The sequence below is a fragment of the Pseudophryne corroboree genome, chromosome 8 (genome assembly GCF_028390025.1).
Source record: "Pseudophryne corroboree isolate aPseCor3 chromosome 8, aPseCor3.hap2, whole genome shotgun sequence".
NCBI lineage: Eukaryota > Metazoa > Chordata > Amphibia > Anura > Myobatrachidae > Pseudophryne > Pseudophryne corroboree.
This window is the reverse complement of record NC_086451.1, coordinates 243,775,257-243,793,095: the sequence shown is the minus strand read 5'-3', so window position 1 is coordinate 243,793,095 and position 17,839 is coordinate 243,775,257. Positions and strand designations below refer to the sequence as shown.

Genomic DNA, 17,839 nt, shown 5'->3' with positions numbered 1-17,839 from the left:
AATCATTTCGGCCATTACCTTGGTAAATACCCTCGGTGCCGTGGACAGACCAAACGGCAACGTCTGGAATTGGTAATGACAGTCCTGTACCACAAATCTGAGGTACTCCTGGTGAGGAGGGTAAATGGGGACATGCAGGTAAGCATCCTTGATGTCCAGTGATACCATGTAATCCCCCTCGTCCAGGCTTGTAATCACCGCTCTGAGCGATTCCATCTTGAACTTGAACCTTCTTCTATAAGTGTTCAAAGATTTTAAATTTAAAATGGGTCTAACCGAACCGTCCGGTTTCGGTACCACAAACATTGTGGAATAGTAACCCCGTCCTTGTTGAAGGAGGGGTACCTTGATTATCACCTGCTGAGAATACAGCTTGTGAATCGCCTCCAGCACTGCCTCCCTGTCCGGGGGAGCTGTCGGCAAGGCAGATTTGAGGAAACGGCGAGGGGGAGACGTCTCGAATTCCAGCTTGTACCCCTGAGATACTACCTGTAGAATCCAGAGATCCACCCGTGAACGAGCCCACTGGTTGCTGAAGTTCTTGAGACGGGCCCCCACCATACCTGGCTCCGCCTGTGGAGCCCCAGCGTCATGCGGTGGACTTAGAGGAAGCGGGGGAGGACTTTTGTTCCTGGGAACTGGCTGTATGTTGCAGCTTTTTCCCTCTACCTCTGCCTCTGGGCAGAAAGGACGCGCCTCTAACCCGCTTGCCTTTCTGGGGCCGAAAGGACTGTACCTGATAATACGGTGCTTTCTTTGACTGTGAGGGAACATGGGGTAAAAATGCTGACTTCCCAGCTGTCGCTGTGGAAACGAGGTCCGAGAGACCATCCCCAAACAACTCCTCACCCTTGTAAGGCAAAACTTCCATGTGCCTTTTAGAATCTGCATCTCCTGTCCACTGCCGAGTCCACAATCCTCTCCTGGCAGAAATGGACATTGCATTTATTTTAGATGCCAGCCGGCAAATATCCCTCTGTGCATCTCTCATGTATAAGACTGCGTCTTTAATATGCTCTACGGTTACCAATATAGTGTCCCTGTCTTATCAATATTTTCTGACAGGGAATCTGACCACGCAGCTGCAGCACTGCACATCCATGCTGAAGCAATAGCTGGTCTCAGTATAATACCTGAGTGTGTATAAACAGACTTCAGGATAGCCTCCTGCTTCCTATCAGCAGGTTCCTTTAGGGCGGCCGTGTCCGGAGACGGTAGTGCCACCTTCTTTGACAGGCGTGTGAGCGCTTTATCCACCCTAGGGGATGTCTCCCAACGTGACCTATCCTCTGGCGGGAAAGGGTACGCCATTAGTAACTTTTTATAAATTATCAGTTTCTTATCGGGGGAAGCCCACGCTTCTTCACATACTTCATTTAATTCATCAGAAGGGGGAAAAACCACTGGTAGTTTTTTCTCCCCAAACATAATACCCTTTTTTGTGGTACCTGGGGTAATATCAGAAATGTGCAACACATTTTTCATTGCCGTAATCATGTAACGGGTGGCTCTATTAGAATGTACACTGGTCTCATCATCGTCGACACTTGAGTCAGTATCCGTGTCGACATCTGTGTCTGCCATCTGAGGTAGCGGGCGTTTTAGAGCCCCTGATGGCGTTTTTGGTGACGCCTGGGCAGGCACGAGCTGAGAAGCCGGCTGTCCCACATCTGCTATGTCGTCAAACCTTTTATGTAAGGAGTTGACACTGTCACGTAATTCCTTCCACATGTCCATCCATTCAGGTGTCGACCCCGCAGGGGGTGACATCACATTTATCGGCCCTTGCTCCGCCTCCACATAAGCCTCCTCATCAAACATGTCGACACAGCCGTACCGACACACCGCACACACACAGGGAATGCTCTGACTGAGGACAGGACCCCACAAAGTCCTTTGGGGAGACAGAGAGAGAGTATGCCAGCACACACCAGAGCACTATATAATGCAGGGATTCACACTACACACAGTGATTTTTCCCCTATAGCTGCTAATATTACACAGATTGAGCCTAAATTTAGTGCCCCCCCTCTCTTTTTTACCCTATGGAGTCTGGAAACTGCAGGGGAGAGCCTGGGGAGCGTCCTTCCAGCGGAGCTGTGAGGGAAAATGGCGCCAGTGTGCTGAGGGAGATAACTCCGCCCCTTTTTCGGCGGACTTCTCCCGCTTTTTTATGGAAAGTTATGGCAGGGGATTTTACACATATATAGTCTTAATGACTATATTATGTGGTAATTTGCCAAGTAAGGTACTCTTATTGCAGCCCAGGGCGCCCCCAGCGCCCTGCACCCATCAGTGACCGGAGTGTGAGGTGTGCATGGGGAGCAATGGCGCACAGCTGACGTGCTGTGCGCTACCTTAATGAAGACCGAAGTCTTCTGCCGCCGATTTCCAGGAACGTCTTCTTGCTTCTGGCTCTGCAAGGGGGACGGCGACGCGGCTCCGGGACCGGACGACCGAGGCTGGGCCTGTGTTCGATCCCTCTGGAGCTAATGGTGTCCAGTAGCCTAGAAGCCCAAGCTAGCTGCAAGCAGGTAGGTTCGCTTCTCTCCCCTCGGTCCCTCGTAGCAGTGAGTCTGTTGCCAGCAGATCTCACTGAAAATAAAAAACCTAATTTATACTTTCTTTTCTAGAAGCTCAGGAGAGCCCCTAGTGTACATCCAGCTCGGCCGGGCACAAAATTCTAACTGAGGTCTGGAGGAGGGGCATAGAGGGAGGAGCCAGTGCACACCAGGTAGTCCTAAATATTTCTTAGTTGTGCCCAGTCTCCTGCGGAGCCGCTATTCCCCATGGTCCTTACGGAGTTCCCAGCATCCACTAGGACGTCAGAGAAACATACTTTAAATTGATAACAATGTATGTTTATTATGCTCAGCCAATAACGATATAACCATATTTTAATATAAATTTGTATTCACTATTTAAAAATATGTGCCTTTGCCCCTTTTCCCATTACCTCCTGTCCTACCACTCTCCTTTATAATGTAATCTCTCACTAGCAGGGCCCTCCTTCCTTTTGTTCCATCCCTCCTCCCTTTAGCTCACCTAACTTAGCCAAACTAAATAAATACACTTGTAATTATGTATAAACTTGTAATTATGTATATATAAATATGCTGATTACCCTGTAATTTTGTAACTGTGTCTACCCTATTTGTATGTCTTGTTCTGTACAGTGCTGCAGAACTTTGTGGCACCTTGTAATAAAAGCTAATAATAATAATAATAATATTGGATCATTCATTTATCTTTCTTATCTATGCCCAGGAGATATGCTTAGCTCTATTTTTAGTAATATCAATTTTGTGGGACGGTACGAGTAGTAACTTAGTGAATGAGCTGCAGCACTGGTCTTTTAAAAAGCGTATAACAGAGGTTCTCAAACTGTGTACCGTGACACCCTAGGGTGCCGCGGGACACTTGCAGCGGTGCCTCAGAGTAGTCCAGGACCAATTCCAACTATTTATTGTCAATATAATAGGCAAAACTAGTGCTTGTGGCTGCCATTAATAAAATATGTATACAAACAGAAGCGAATCTTGTTTCTCACCACATAATTGAACCTTGATGGAATATTATAAACATAATTTACTTAATTTGATATTTTTTTCTACATTTCTCAATAAGAAACTTTTAGCTTAAGGGTGCTGTGAAAGAAATTCTGATACTCTAGGGCGCCGTGATTCAGAAAAGTTTGGGAACCACTGGCGTATAGTATTAACTGTATTAGCAAGTCCACATCTGGTAACTTATATTACATTGCCTGCCTATAAATTTTCTTTTTTTGTCATTGTGAAATTTAAAATGTGCAGACAGATTTAGAGTTGGGAGGAAGGGGTTTCCAAGCTCAACTCTGAATCACAGTGCATAACTAAAGCCGTGATTTGTGTGCTACATGCAAAAGAGGGCAGTATTTTCCATGCATTGGAACTTCTAGTTTCATTATTCCAGGTGCACATTTGCACCATTAAGATGAATTTGCTCCTAACTTTAAATGATGCCCAATATTTTATACTATTTTTAGTAGAATATTATTCCATTCTATTGTACCATTAAATTCTGCATCATGAAAAATATAAAGTTAAACAATGCAGCAGGAAATAACATGACTGTACTCCAAATAGTTAGAGTGTCACTGGATTACACACTGGCATGAACCTTTGCAAGATACTTCTAAGAAAAACAGGACTTTCAGGATTTAAACATACACATAACTTCATCTTTCTGTGTAATTGTAATTGTGTGTCTGGTAATAACCAGTTCATTTCATACTTTTACATATTACTAATATATATATATTTTTTCCCCAATAAAGAAACATTGTTTGGAAACAGGTAGAACCTGTCAGACTGAACTACAAGCCATATCTGCCACTACATGCTGATATTTATAGTTCTCCCTGCAATGCTATTGTTGACAAGGGAAGGCATGTCTCAGCGACCTACAGTTCCTTATCATTTCATACTTTATGTCAGTGGTTCCCAAACTTTTTTGCGTTATGGCGCCCTAGAGTATCAGAATTTTTTTCACGGCACCCCTAGGACAAAAATTTCTTATTGAGAAATTTAGAAAGAAATATTACATTTAGTAGATTATGTTTATATGTTATCCTTAGGCTCAATTGTGTGGTGAGGGACAAGATTTGCTTCTGTTTGTCCCCATATTTTATGATTGGCAGCCACCAGCACTAGTTTTGCCTATTATATTGACCATAAATAATTTAAATTGGTACTGGACCACAAATCCAAGGCACCCCTGCAAGTGTCCCGAGGCACCCCAGGGAGCCACGGCACACAGTTTGGGAACCGCTGCTTTATGTGATACATTTACTAAGATGGGAGCTCTATTAACCAACCAATCAGATTCTACTTATCATTTATCTAGTACCTTCTAGAAGATGATACTTGTAATCTGATTGGTTGCTATGGGCAACATCCCATTTTAAATAGAACTCCCACATTAGTAAATTTCCCCCAATTACCCTGTATGGTCTCTGGATAAACATTTGCAGAACCACAAACTGCCTATACTGGTTAGCCAAGGAGACACTGCTACTCTTGTGGCATAAAACAGTTTGGATTGTGATCACTATAGTCACTGCAATACTGCAGAATTATTGGCATGTGGCATTAAATCACATGTACATTTGTAAATGATTATAAATGCTTCTAAGTAGTAGATAAACCTTATAATAAATACAAGAATTACTCAGTTTCCATAGCCTGAGTATACAGTTTGGCAAGTAGTTAGTATAACCCTTTCAGTAGCTTTGTCTGCACAGAAAACCACAAATATTTGAACCAGATTTAGTCTTATCACAATATAATCATTATTAGTTTATCAAGAGAACATCCATCCACTAATTTGGAATATTACGGAAAAATAGTGCCACTTTAATAAAGAGAGAAGCATCAGCCTTCCTGTCTCATTACAGGTCAGCCTCTAGCCAGTTTACATTTCTGGCAATGCTTTCGGTATAAACAATATAAACCAGAGATACCTCTATGCACATTCTAAAAGTATCACTTGGATGGGGAAAGGGATTCCGGGAGAAGGAAATAACATACTGTATTATACTTTAAGGCTTGTTTTCTGTCATTTTTAATGGAAAAATAAATTCCAAAAAGAATTTAAAAAAGAACATTTGATTTATTATTATTAATAATAATAATAATAATAATAATAATAATAATAACTTTAAAAAAAGCAAAACGTTACTCTCTAGTTATTCTATTCTTTATATATATAGACAGAGAGTAGTTTTAGTGATAGGATTAATGTATAGATATGTGAGTAACGTCTGCTTTACCCATACTTGCAGTAACACGACGCTGTCACTCACATCCACTATAAACGACACTACAGCTACAATCTCGTATCATCCCTGGCTGACTGGGATCATGAATAATAGAATAGTTATCTTAGTGCATGTACTACTACCAGATAATCGCTGCACTGCCCACTTCGGATATATATTGTATAATCTAATCATTACAATGTAACAATACTGCACCTACTGTAGAACTGGTTCGCAAAGTTATTTTCTTATACCATGAGTATAAATAATTAAGTATATACCCTATATATAGTATATCTTCTGTCTGTAATGTGAGTACCATAAGAACGGTATCCGTTCACATGGTCGACCATGTTATGGTCGACAGTCATTAGGTCGACCACTATTGGTTGACATTGACATGGTCGACATGGACACATGGTCGACACATGAAAATGGTCTACACATGAAAGGTCGACACATGAAAAGGTCGACATGAGTTTTTTAACTTTTTTTTCTTTTGGGGAACTTTTCCATACTTTACGATCCACGTGGACTACGATTGGAACGGTAATCTGTGCCGAGAGAAGCGGTAGCGGAGCGAAGGCACCATGCCCGAAGCATGGCGAGCGAAGCGAGCCATGCGAGGGGACGCGGTGCACTAATTGGGGTTCCCAGTCACTTTACGCAAAAAACGACACCCAAAAAAGTAAAAAAACTCATGTCGACCTTTTCATGTGTCGACCTTTCATGTGTCGACCATTTTCATGTGTCGACCATGTGTCCATGTCGACCATGTCAATGTCAACCAATAGTGGTCGACCTAATGACTGTCGACCATAACATGGTCGACCATTCATACCAGAACCCATAAGAACTGGCTCTTCACATATAATTGTAGCGCTACTCTCTGCTTCTAGGGCTCCCAATATCTATACCCAACTGCAAACTCCATCTGGTTTGCAACTATTATATATATATATATATATATATATATATATATATACTGTATACAGAGCTGCCTTGCTGTCATACTAAGCACATCACAGGGGTGTATGGAATCGGTTTATTCGGATTGTTTGCGCAGAGTATTGTGTTTCTATATAATTTTAATACGTCTTGATTGCGTTGCTCAGTGTAGAGGGGCTCCGCTACTGGCAAAGGCATGCTGCTACTTTTAGTCCTACCACAACTGTAGAGAAACAGCTTGCTTCCCCTCCCAGGTACCAGAAATGACCCCCATCCATTCATTATTACCTGTCAGTGGCCGGTCGGGTCCCTCCTGTGGTGAGTGAGAATCCCCCGGAGGGTCCCCAGTGACATTTGCCTGCTGGAAGTCCCGCTGCTGTATTGTAGCATCCACCGATCGCTTCTCTCCGGTCCTGCCAGCAGGATCAGCTGCTTTCTCTCCTTCCCCTGTCTCTCTCTGCCTCTCTCTCTCTCTCTGCCTTATATGTCAATGTTCCTCCAGATCTCTGGGTGCTGCATTCCTGCTGCCCTTACCCCCATCAGTGTTGCCGTGATTCCATCCCATTGTCATCCCTCTCTGACACATCCATGCCGCTGCTATTCCTTCCAGTAGATATTATTCACATGCTCTCAGAACAAGTGTCTATATAGAAATAGCTATTTCCCCCCACACTGTCTCCCAGAGTCCCACTACTCCGAAGTCTTCTGCCCGCAGCCCACTCTGGGACAGTCAGTATACTCCCCGCATGCGCACAACTGCTGCTGCGGAAAGTTTCCCAACTTATTGCACGCTGGTGAAAGCCCGCAGTGTCAGTCAGGATGGGCAGGTTATCATTACATAGGTGCAGAAATTATCGCAGGCTATTAAGGCTATCTAAGGCTATTCTTATATATTTGAATATAAACATGCTGAATTGTTCGGGGATAAGCACGTTTTAGTTTCACGTGTTTGTTATATAATTTGAAACTAATGCCACAATGCTGTCATCTCATCAAACAATTACTTTTTCATTTATTATTTATTAAGTTTCTTATATAGCGCAGCAAATTCCGTTGCGCTTTACAATTGGAAATAACAATGATATAACAAAACTGGGTAATAACAAACAGTCATAGAGGTAGGAAGGCCCTGCTCGCAAGCTTACAATCTATAGCAGTGGTGGGCAAATATTTCAGCTGGGGGGCCGCTTAACACTTCCAGCGAATATTCGAGGGCCACACACAAAATACTCAAAAAGAGATCCCTTTTTACACATTACGGCAGACAGCGTGCCCTTTTTACACATTATGGCAGACAGCGTGCCCTTTTTACACATTACAGCAGACAGCGCCCCCATTTTTACACATTATGGCAGACAGCGCCCCCGGTTTTACACATTACGGCAGACAGGGTCCCTTTTTACACATTACGGCAGACAGCGCCCCCATTTTTATACATTACGGCAGACAGCGCCCCCGTTTTTACACATTACGGCAGACAGCGTCCCCTTTTTACACATTACGGCAGACTGCGCCCCCGTTTTTATACATTACGGCAGACAGCGCCCCCGTTTTTACACATTACGGCAGACAGCGCCCCATTTTTACACATTACGGCAGACAGTCCCTACCCCCCTTTCACCCCCCTCCCCTAAACCCATATTGCAGTTTTTAACTCCCCTCCCTCCCCACCCCTAAACCTATATGGCAGTTTAAGCAGTAATCCAGGGGCTGACTGGACAGGGGGTTTACCTGTTTGTCACAGTGGCAGACGATCCCCGCTGTCCGATGATCTGCGCTGCTGCCGGCCGGAGTCACTGCTGATGTGGCCTCTCCTGCTCCCGCTCGGTGCCCGCCGCTTCCTCTCCTCACTGGCCGCCGCTTCTCGGCCGCCGCTCCTGCTCACCGCAGTGCCCGCCCCCCCGTGCCGCCCAGCGCATGATAACAGCTGACCCTGTGACGTGACCGGGATTTCCTCAGCGGCGCCGCGTCTGAGAGCAGTGCAATGACAAGCGGCATGTCGGGCCGCTTGTCATTGCACTCTGGTGGGGCACAGCGGGCCAGGCAGGATCGGTCCGCGGGCCGCATCCGGCCCGCGGGCCGCCTGTTGCCCACCCCTAATCTATAGGGAAATAGGCATGGATACACAAGGATAGGCGCTATCTATTGCATAGCTGTCCACTAGATTGCAAAGGTTCTTGGTGGGCTGTATTATATGGTCACACAGCAATGATGAACTGGGGTCGGGAGGGGTATGGGTTGTTGGGTGGACACAACTTAGGTCGACATTCATTAGGTCGACACTATTGGTCGACACACATTAGGTCAACAGGGTCACTATGTCAACATGGTCATTAGGTCGACATGTACTAGGTCAACAGGTCAAAAGGTCGACATGATTTTTTTCTTTTTTTGGTGTCGTTTTCTTTGTAAAGTGACGGGGAACCCAAATTAGTGCACCGTGCCGTTTCGCTTGCTATGATTCGGGCAAGGTGCTTCGCTCCGCTACCGCTGCGCTCGACACAGGTTACTATTCCCAGTCGTAGTCCACGTGGATCGTAAAGTATGAAAAAGTCAAAAATTTTTTAAAAAGTGTCAACCTTTTGAACTGTCGACCTAGTACATGTAGACCTAATGACCATGTCGACCTAGTGATCTTGTCGACCTAATGCATGTCTACCAAAAGTGGTCGACCTAATGACTGTCGACCTAAGTGGTGTCGACCTAATGACCGTATCCCGTCGGGAGGAAGCGAAAGTGAAGAATGAGAAGACATGTGAGGATGGGTATGGGACTCAGGGTCGACAGTGTCTAGATCAACACCTATTAAGTTGACACACACCGGTCAACAGTGGCTAGGTCGACACCAGAAACAGGCTGACATGGCCACCAGGCCAACACGAACAAGGTCGACATGAAAAAAGGTCGACATGAGTTTTTCATGTTTTTTTGGTGTCGTTTTCTTTGTAAGGTGAGTACTTTACAACATACTGATGGAGAGGCTAGGTGGGTAACTTTCGACTTGGGGCAAAGTGGCCCAAGCTCTTCTACCAGCCGGTGGTGAAATGTTTGTGACAAAAAAGCAGTGCAGTCAACTGTGGATTGTCCAATTTGAGAGTATGGGCTTATGTAACATATATATGTATATATATGGACAAGGCACTCCAAAAAGCTTGTATGAATCAAGAGCCGGTGCCTCCGTAGAAACAAGATAATAGCAAGGGAAAACAACGTGGCACTCACGGCAAGTTTCAATAATCACAACCACAGCATTAGCGTAGAGCTAATGCTGTGGTTGTGATTATTGAAACTTGCCCTGTATATATATATATATATATATATATATATATTTGGAAAGCTTGTTATGTGGAAAAGCTCTGACCAACTTCAACACCTAACAGCCTCCCCTGACTTGATGGAGAGAATTTTCTAATGTCTAATACACAATACACAGAGCATTCTAGTGATCGCTATAAATCACAGAGAGCATACTCATGACCACTATCACATGCCCCAGGGTCTAGGGGGCCCTGCACCGCACTCTTTGCACCCAGAGCAGAATACAGTACCTCACTGGTACCTCATTGGTCACCACAGGTGCAGAGGCAGAGGCGGAACTACAGCCAGTGCAACCAGTGCGTTGCACTGGGGCCCGCTGCCCGCAGCACACAGCCGCCCGGAGAGGAGAGGAGCGCTGCGGACACGGGGGGAAGGAGGAGGAGGGAGGTGGAAGAGGGAGCCGCAGCAGTGCTTTGTTACTTGTTGAGGCGCTGCTGCTGCTGTCCTTTTGCTTCACTATAAGCTGTCTTCTGCCGCTGTGAAGCGCATCCCAGCATTCACAGTGGCGGAGAACAGCCTATGGTGAAGGACTGGGACAGCAGCAGCAGCGCCTCCACCAATAACACAGCGCTGCTGCGCCTTCCTCCTCCACCTCCCTCCTTCTCTCCTGCCCGGGAATCGTGATCTCTGCCAGAAGCTGCACCGAGGAGCCTGAGCCAGCGGAGAGAGTAAGTATAATTCTTTCTTTCTTCATGTGCAAAAAGGGGGACTGTCTGCCGTAATGTGTAAAAAAGGGATGCTGTCTGCCGTAATGTGTAACGAGGGCACGCTGTCTGCCGTAATGTGTAAAAAGGGCACGCTGTATGCCATTATGTGTAAAAAGTGCACGCTGTCTGCCGATATGTGTAACAAGGGCACGCTGTCTGCAGTTATGTGTAAAAAGGGGGACGCTGTCTGCCTTAATGTGTAAAAAGGGTGGCGCTGTCTGCCGTAATTTGTAAAAAGGGGACGCTGTTTGCCGTAATGTGTAAAAAGGCAAATCTGTCCGCTGTAAGGTGTAAAAGGGTCTCTACCTGGTGTAGTGGTGCTACTGTGCGGCGTAATTTGAATAATGGAGACTACTGTGCACCGTTTTATGAATTGGTATTATTTTGCGGCCACACCCCTTCCCCACGAAGCCATGCCCCTATGTATTTACTGCCCCTGTTTTGCATGCAGGGTGGGGCTCCGATGCCGTTTCTTGCACACAGTGCTAAAATGTCTAGTTACGGCACTGTTGCTAGGTATCCATTTCTCTGGCCCTGAGCAGGTTTCCCTCACCAGATCTTCTCCAGGGGTGAGGGGGCGGACTTGGATGGGATGAGGAGGGGGGGGGGGCCCAAAGCATTTTGTCGCACCTAGGCCCACCGCTCGCTAGTTCCGCCACTGGTACCATCTTTCCAGTGATATCTTTGGAAAAATGGTGCAGAGAGTGATGCAAGTACGGAGGTATGGGCTGTTACAGTGTACCATTAACAAATTATTAGCTGGTACACCGTACCCCCTACTACCATGCTGCTGGTGCCATTAGCTGTGCTGCTGACTGAGTCACAGTTTTCGGCAGCGAGATGGACCCTGTGCAGAGAATATTCTACTGCATGCTATACAATACAGAGGGCATTCTAGTTTCGGGTGTAGTATGGCTGACTGGCGGTCAGGAGACCGCCGGTCAGCTTACCGACGCCGGGATCCTGGCGGGGAGGGGCGAGTGCAGCAAGCCCCTTGCGGGCTCGCTGCGATCGCCACACTGCGGGCTTGGTGGCGGCCTACAGTCGCCACGGGTTCTATTCCCACTCTATGGGTGTCAAGGACACCCACGAGTGGAAATAGTCCCTGTTGGTTGGCATGCCAACCATTGGGATAGTGAGGGGTCGGGATGCTGGATGAGGTCATGTGACTGTCGGTCTCCCGACCGACGGTCACATGAATACCACCCCTAGTTTCTAGTGCCTGCTATGAAATGCACATATCTATCCAAGATAGCAGTGGTCAGGCCTGCATTAAGGATTGTTGGGGCGGGGGTGGGTGGGTGAGGGCTCTCCCACTAAAAATACATTATGCCACACAGTGCCCCCATTACGTACATTATACCCCATTGCCCCCAGTAGAATAATTATGCCGCACTGTGCCCCCAGTATGAAAAAAAGCCTACTCCAGTTTATCACACACTGCACCCCAGTATGCCACACAGAGCTCACCATGTTAATATGATGCCCCAGTGCTCCCCCATTATGACACATAGTGGTTCCCAGTATGCTACACAGTGCTCCCATTATGTACATTATGCCACAGTGCCCGCCCAGTATAAACATTATGCCACATTGAGTGTGAAAAACAGCCTACTTCAATATGCCGCACAGAGCCCTCCAGTATGCCACATATTGTCCTTCCAGTATACTACACAGAGCCTCCATATTATTATTATGACTGTGTCCCTCCTATATGCCATATATTGCCACCCCCAGTATGTCACATAGAGCCCCACATATTAATATAATGTCCCATTGCCTCCCAGTATACCACATATTGCCCCCAGTGTGCAACATAGAGCCAACCATATTGTCCCAGTGTCCTCACTGTTGTGAAGCATCCCTTGCTAAGGGGGTGCAAATCATGATTGAGGCTATCAGGGACATTTTACACATTACTGATAAGGTACCTGATCAGGTAGAGGAGGCTTATTTTACTGACACTAAGAAATCCTCCCTTACATTCCCTGCGTCTAAGGAAATAAACGCATTGTTTGAAAAATCCTGGGAAAACCCAGAGAAAAAATTCCAGATCCCTAAAAGGGTTCACATTGTTTTTCCTTTCCCTGAGAAGAACAGGAAAAAGTGGGAAAACCCGCCGGTAGTAGACGCTTCTGTTTATAGATTGTCTAAGAAAGTGGTTTTGCCTGTTCCTTGGTCCACCGCTTTAAAAGAGCCGGCCGACCGCAAGATTGAGACTGCACTCAAATCTTTATACACAGCAAATGGCGTAGCTATAAGACCCATTATTGCTTGTGCATGGATTTCTAAAGCCATAGTAAAGTGGTCAGGCACCTTACTAGAGGAGTTAGATTCTATGGATAGAAGTGACATTGAATTGTTTTTTCGTCACATACAGGTTTGCAGGTTTCATGGTGGAGGCCATGAAGGACCTTGGCCATCTCAATGCGAGGGCTTCTTCCATGGCTGTCTCGGCACGGAGGGGACTCTGGCTGTGCCAATGGTCTGCGGATGCGGAATCCAAGAAAAGTGTGGAGAACCTACCATTCGCAGGCCAGGCTCTGTTTGGGGAAGTGTTAGATGCATGGATCTCCACGGCAACTGCGGGTAAGTCAACTTTTCTTCCCTCTGCTACACCACCGACTAGGAAATCATATCCTACGTCTGCAATGCAGTCCTTTCGGACCGTTAAAGTTGAAAAGTCCAAATCCCCCTCCACTTTCTTTAGAGGTGGTCGGGGGAAAACCCGAAAACCTGCACCCACAGGTTCCCAGGAACAGAACCCAGGTTCTGCTTCCTCTAAATCCTCCACATGACGGTGGACCTCCCAGCCTGGAGATCGGGCAGGTGGGAGCAAGACTAAGAAATTTCAGTCATGTCTGGGCATCCTCATGCCTGGATCCCTGGGTACAAGATATTGTTACCCAGGGGTACAGAGTGAGTTTCAAGAACTCCCACCTCAAAGATTCTTCATATCAGGCTTGCCAGCTTTGCTGACAGAAAGTGCTATCCTACAGGAAGCCATTCAAAAATTGCTAAGGTCAAATGTCATTGTTTCAGTTCCACCTCACCTACAACACAAAGGTTATTATTCAAACCTGTTTGTGGTACCAAAACCGAACGGTTCGGTAAGACCGATATTAAACCTAAAGGTATTGAACCCCTACTTGAGGGAATTAAAATTCAAGATGGAGTCTCTGAGAGCGGTGATCTCAGGTCTGGAGGAGGGGGAATTCCTGGTATCCCTGGATATCAAGGATGCGTACCTTCACATCCCGATCTGGCCGCCTCACCAGGCTTAGCTCAGATTTGCGCTGCCAGGCCTATCAGTTCCAGGCGCTGCCGTTTCGTCTCTCCACGGCACCAAGAGTGTTTACCAAGGTGATGGCGGAGATGATGCTACTCCTCCGCAAGCAGGGTGTGAACATAGGGGGTCATTCCGAGTTGATCGTTAGATAAAAATGTTCACAGCGCAGCGATTAAGTGAAAAAGCAGCACTTCTGCGCATGCATATGCGGCGCAATGCGTACGCGTGACGTACTTTCACAACAGCCAATGTATTTTTACACAAGGTCTAGCGAAGCTTTTCAGTTGCAATGTCCGCCGCAGAGTGATTGACATGAAGTGGGCGTTTCTGGGTGTCAACTGACCGTTTTCAGGGAGTGTTTGGAAAAACGCAGGCGTGCCAGGATAAACGCAGGCATGGCTGGGTGAACGCAGGGCATGTTTGTGACATCAAAACAGGAACTGAACAATCTGAAGTCATCGCAAGCGCTGAGTAGGTTTGGAGCTACTCTAAAAAGGCACAATTTTTTCCCCGCTCCTCTGGTGGCTGCAAACCTCTCACCTACTAGAGGGCCGCAGGTTCGGGATTCAGAATTGGATCCTCCTAACCACGGATGCAAGTCTCAGAAGTTGGGGGGCAGTCACCCAAGGGGAAAACTTCCAAGGAAGGTGGTCAAATCTGGAATCCATCCTTCCGATAAACATTCTGGAACTAAGAGCTATGTACAACGGTCTTCTACAAGTGGCACATCTTCTGAAAGATCAGCCATTCAGGGTCAGTCGGACAATGTAATGATGGTGGCCTACGCAAACCGACAAGGCGGAACGAAGAGCAGAGCTGCAATGGCAGAGGTAACAAGAATCATCCTCTAAGCGGAAAAGCACGCGGTGGCGCTGTCAGCAGTCTTCATTCCGGGAGTGGGCAACTTGGAAGCGGACTTCCTCAGCAGACACGATTTCCATCCGGGAGAGTGGGGCCTCCACCAGAGGTGTTCGTAGAGATGACAAGTCTTTGGGGCGTACCTCTAATAGACATGATGGCCTCACGCCTCAACAAGAAGCTTTGGAGGTACTGTTCCAGGTCGAGGGATCCACAGGCAGTGGTGGTGGACGCCCTGGTAACTCTGTTGGTGTTCAAGTCAGTGTATGTGTTCCCTCCACTTCCACTCATCCCAAGGATTCTCAAAATAATCAAAAGAACAAGAGTTCAGGCGATCCTCATTGCTCCGGACTGGCTAAGAAGGGCTTGGTACACGGATCTTCTGGAGTTACTGCTGGAAGATCCAAGGCCTCTTCCTCTTCGAGAGGACCTTCTGCAACAGGGTCCGTTCGCTTATCAAGACTTACCATGGCTACGTTTGACGGCATGGAGGTTGAACGCCAGATCTTAGCTCGGAAAGGCATTCCGAACAAAGGTATTTATACCTTGATACAGGCTAGGAAAGGAGTAACGTCAAAACATTACCATCGGATTTGGAAAAAGTACGTGTCTTGGTGTGAATCCAAGAAGTTTCCTACGGTGGAGTTTCAACTGGGACGGTTTCTCCTCTTCCTGCAAGCAGGGGTGGATGTGGGCCTGCGCCGGGGCTCCATAAAAGTCCAGATTTCGGCCTTGTCCATTTTCTTCCAGAAACAATTGGCTGCCCTCCCTGAGGTTCAGACTTTCTTGAAAGGGTTTCTGCACATCCAACCTCCCTTTGTGCCTCCTACGGCACCTTGGGATCTTAACGTGGTGTTGCAGTTCCTGCAATTGGATTGGTTCGAGCCTTTACAGGAGCTTGAGGTGAAGTTTCTTACTTGGAAGACTGTCACACTGTTGGCATTGGCATCTGCTAGACATGTGTCGGAATTGGGGGCATTGTCCTACAAGAGCCCCTAATTGATTATTCATGAAGATAGAGTTGAGATCAGATGCGTCAGCAATTTCTTCTGAAGGTTGTGTCGGCTTTTCATATCAACCAACCTATTGTGGTGCCAGTGGCTACTGACTCCTCAATTACCTCAAAGTCCTTGGATATTGTGAGGGCTTTGAAGATTTATGTGAAGAGAACTTCTTGTCACAGAAAGTTGGACGCTATTTACAGTATAAATGCAGATTTTTACAGTTTTTCTTTTTATTCATCCAACAGCATCAGCTCCATTTTGTTTAAACAAAGGCAGGAAAGTGATAATGCCTATATATTCCCCCTCTTTCTATAAATTACAAGGCCACTTCTTAGCTTAATAGGGGGGGCATACAGAAGTATGTGTCTCTATTGCTGTCTTTCAACACTTGTCATAAACTTGTAGTAAGACTCTGAAATCAAATTAAAAACTAATAGCATGCAAACGTTTTTAAAATCTTCATGGAGGGTAGATCAAGTTATACAGTGCCGTCATCTGCCCATACTGAACAATGCTACAAATTACTAGTGATGTGCACCGGAAATTTTTCGGTTTTGTGTTTTGGTTTTGGGTTCGGTTCCGCGGCCGTGTTTTGGGTTCGAACGCGTTTTGGCAAAACCTCACCGAATTTTTTTTGTCGGATTCGGGTGTGTTTTGGATTCGGGTGTTTTTTTCAAAAAACCCTAAAAAACAGCTTAAATCATTGAATTTGGGGGTCATTTTGATCCCATAGTATTATTAACCTCAATAACCATAATTTACACTCATTTCCAGTCTATTCTGAACACCTCACACCTGACAATATTATTTTTAGTCCTAAAATTTGCACCGAGGTCGCTGGATGGCTAAGCTAAGCGACACAAGTGGCCGACACAAACACCTGGCCCATCTAGGAGTGGCACTGCAGTGTCAGGCAGGATGGCCCTTCCAAAAAATACTCCCCAAACAGCACATGACGCAAAGAAAAAAAGAGGCGCAATGAGGTAGCTGTGTGAGTAAGCTAAGCGACCCTAGTGGCCGACACAAACACCTGGCCCATCTAGGAGTGGCACTGCAGTGTCAGGCAGGATGGCCCTTCCAAAAAATACTCCCCAAACAGCACATGACGCAAAGAAAAAAAGAGGCGCAATGAGGTAGCTGTGTGAGTAAGCTAAGCGACCCTAGTGGCCGACACAAACACCTGGCCCATCTAGGAGTGGCACTGCAGTGTCAGGCAGGATGGCCCTTCCAAAAAATACTCCCCAAACAGCAAATGACGCAAAGAAAAAAAGAGGCGCAATGAGGTAGCTGTGTGAGTAAGCTAAGCGACCCTAGTGGCTGACACAAACACCTGGCCCATCTAGGAGTGGCACTGCAGTGTCAGGCAGGATGGCCCTTCCAAAAAATACTCCCCAAACAGCACATGACGCAAAGAAAAAAAGAGGCGCAATGAGGTAGCTGTGTGAGTAAGCTAAGCGACCCTAGTTGCCGGCACAAACACCTGGCCCATCTCACGCAGGATGGCCCTTCCAAAAAATACTCCCCAAACAGCACATGACGCAAAGAAAAAAAGAGGCGCAAGCTCTTCCCGTCCAGTGTTGGGAAGGTCAGGCATCGCAACCGACACAATTGGACTCTCCTTTGGGATTTGTGATTTCGAAGAACGCACAGTTCTTTGCTGTGCTTTTGCCGCAAGTCTTTTCTTTTTTCTAGCGAGAGGATGAGTGCTTCCATCCTCATGTGAAGCTGAACCACTAGCCATGAACATAGGCCAGGGCCTCAGCCGTTCCTTGCCACTCCGTGTCGTAAATGGCATATTGGCAAGTTTACGCTTCTCCTCAGACGCTTTTAATTTTGATTTTTGGGTCATTTTTTTACTGATCTTTTGTGTTTTGGATTTTACATGCTCTGTACTATGACATTGGGCATCGGCCTTGGC

The 17,839-nt window shown here is 46.4% G+C and overlaps 1 protein-coding gene across 2 annotated transcripts in view; it reads right to left on the bottom strand.

Annotated features, from left to right (window-relative positions):
- The window catches only part of LOC134948882 (uncharacterized), a 283,590-nt gene that overhangs the window by 164,886 nt on the left and 100,865 nt on the right, over positions 1–17,839 (bottom strand). The window contains exon 1 of one of the 2 annotated variants that reach the window (XM_063937151.1): positions 7,034–7,431. The exons of the other annotated variant lie outside the window; for it this stretch is intronic. The gene's annotated coding sequence lies outside the window, so the exon portion shown is untranslated. Of the gene's footprint in view, positions 1–7,033; positions 7,432–17,839 lie in introns of those variants that run through there. 2 annotated transcript variants of the gene reach the window in all.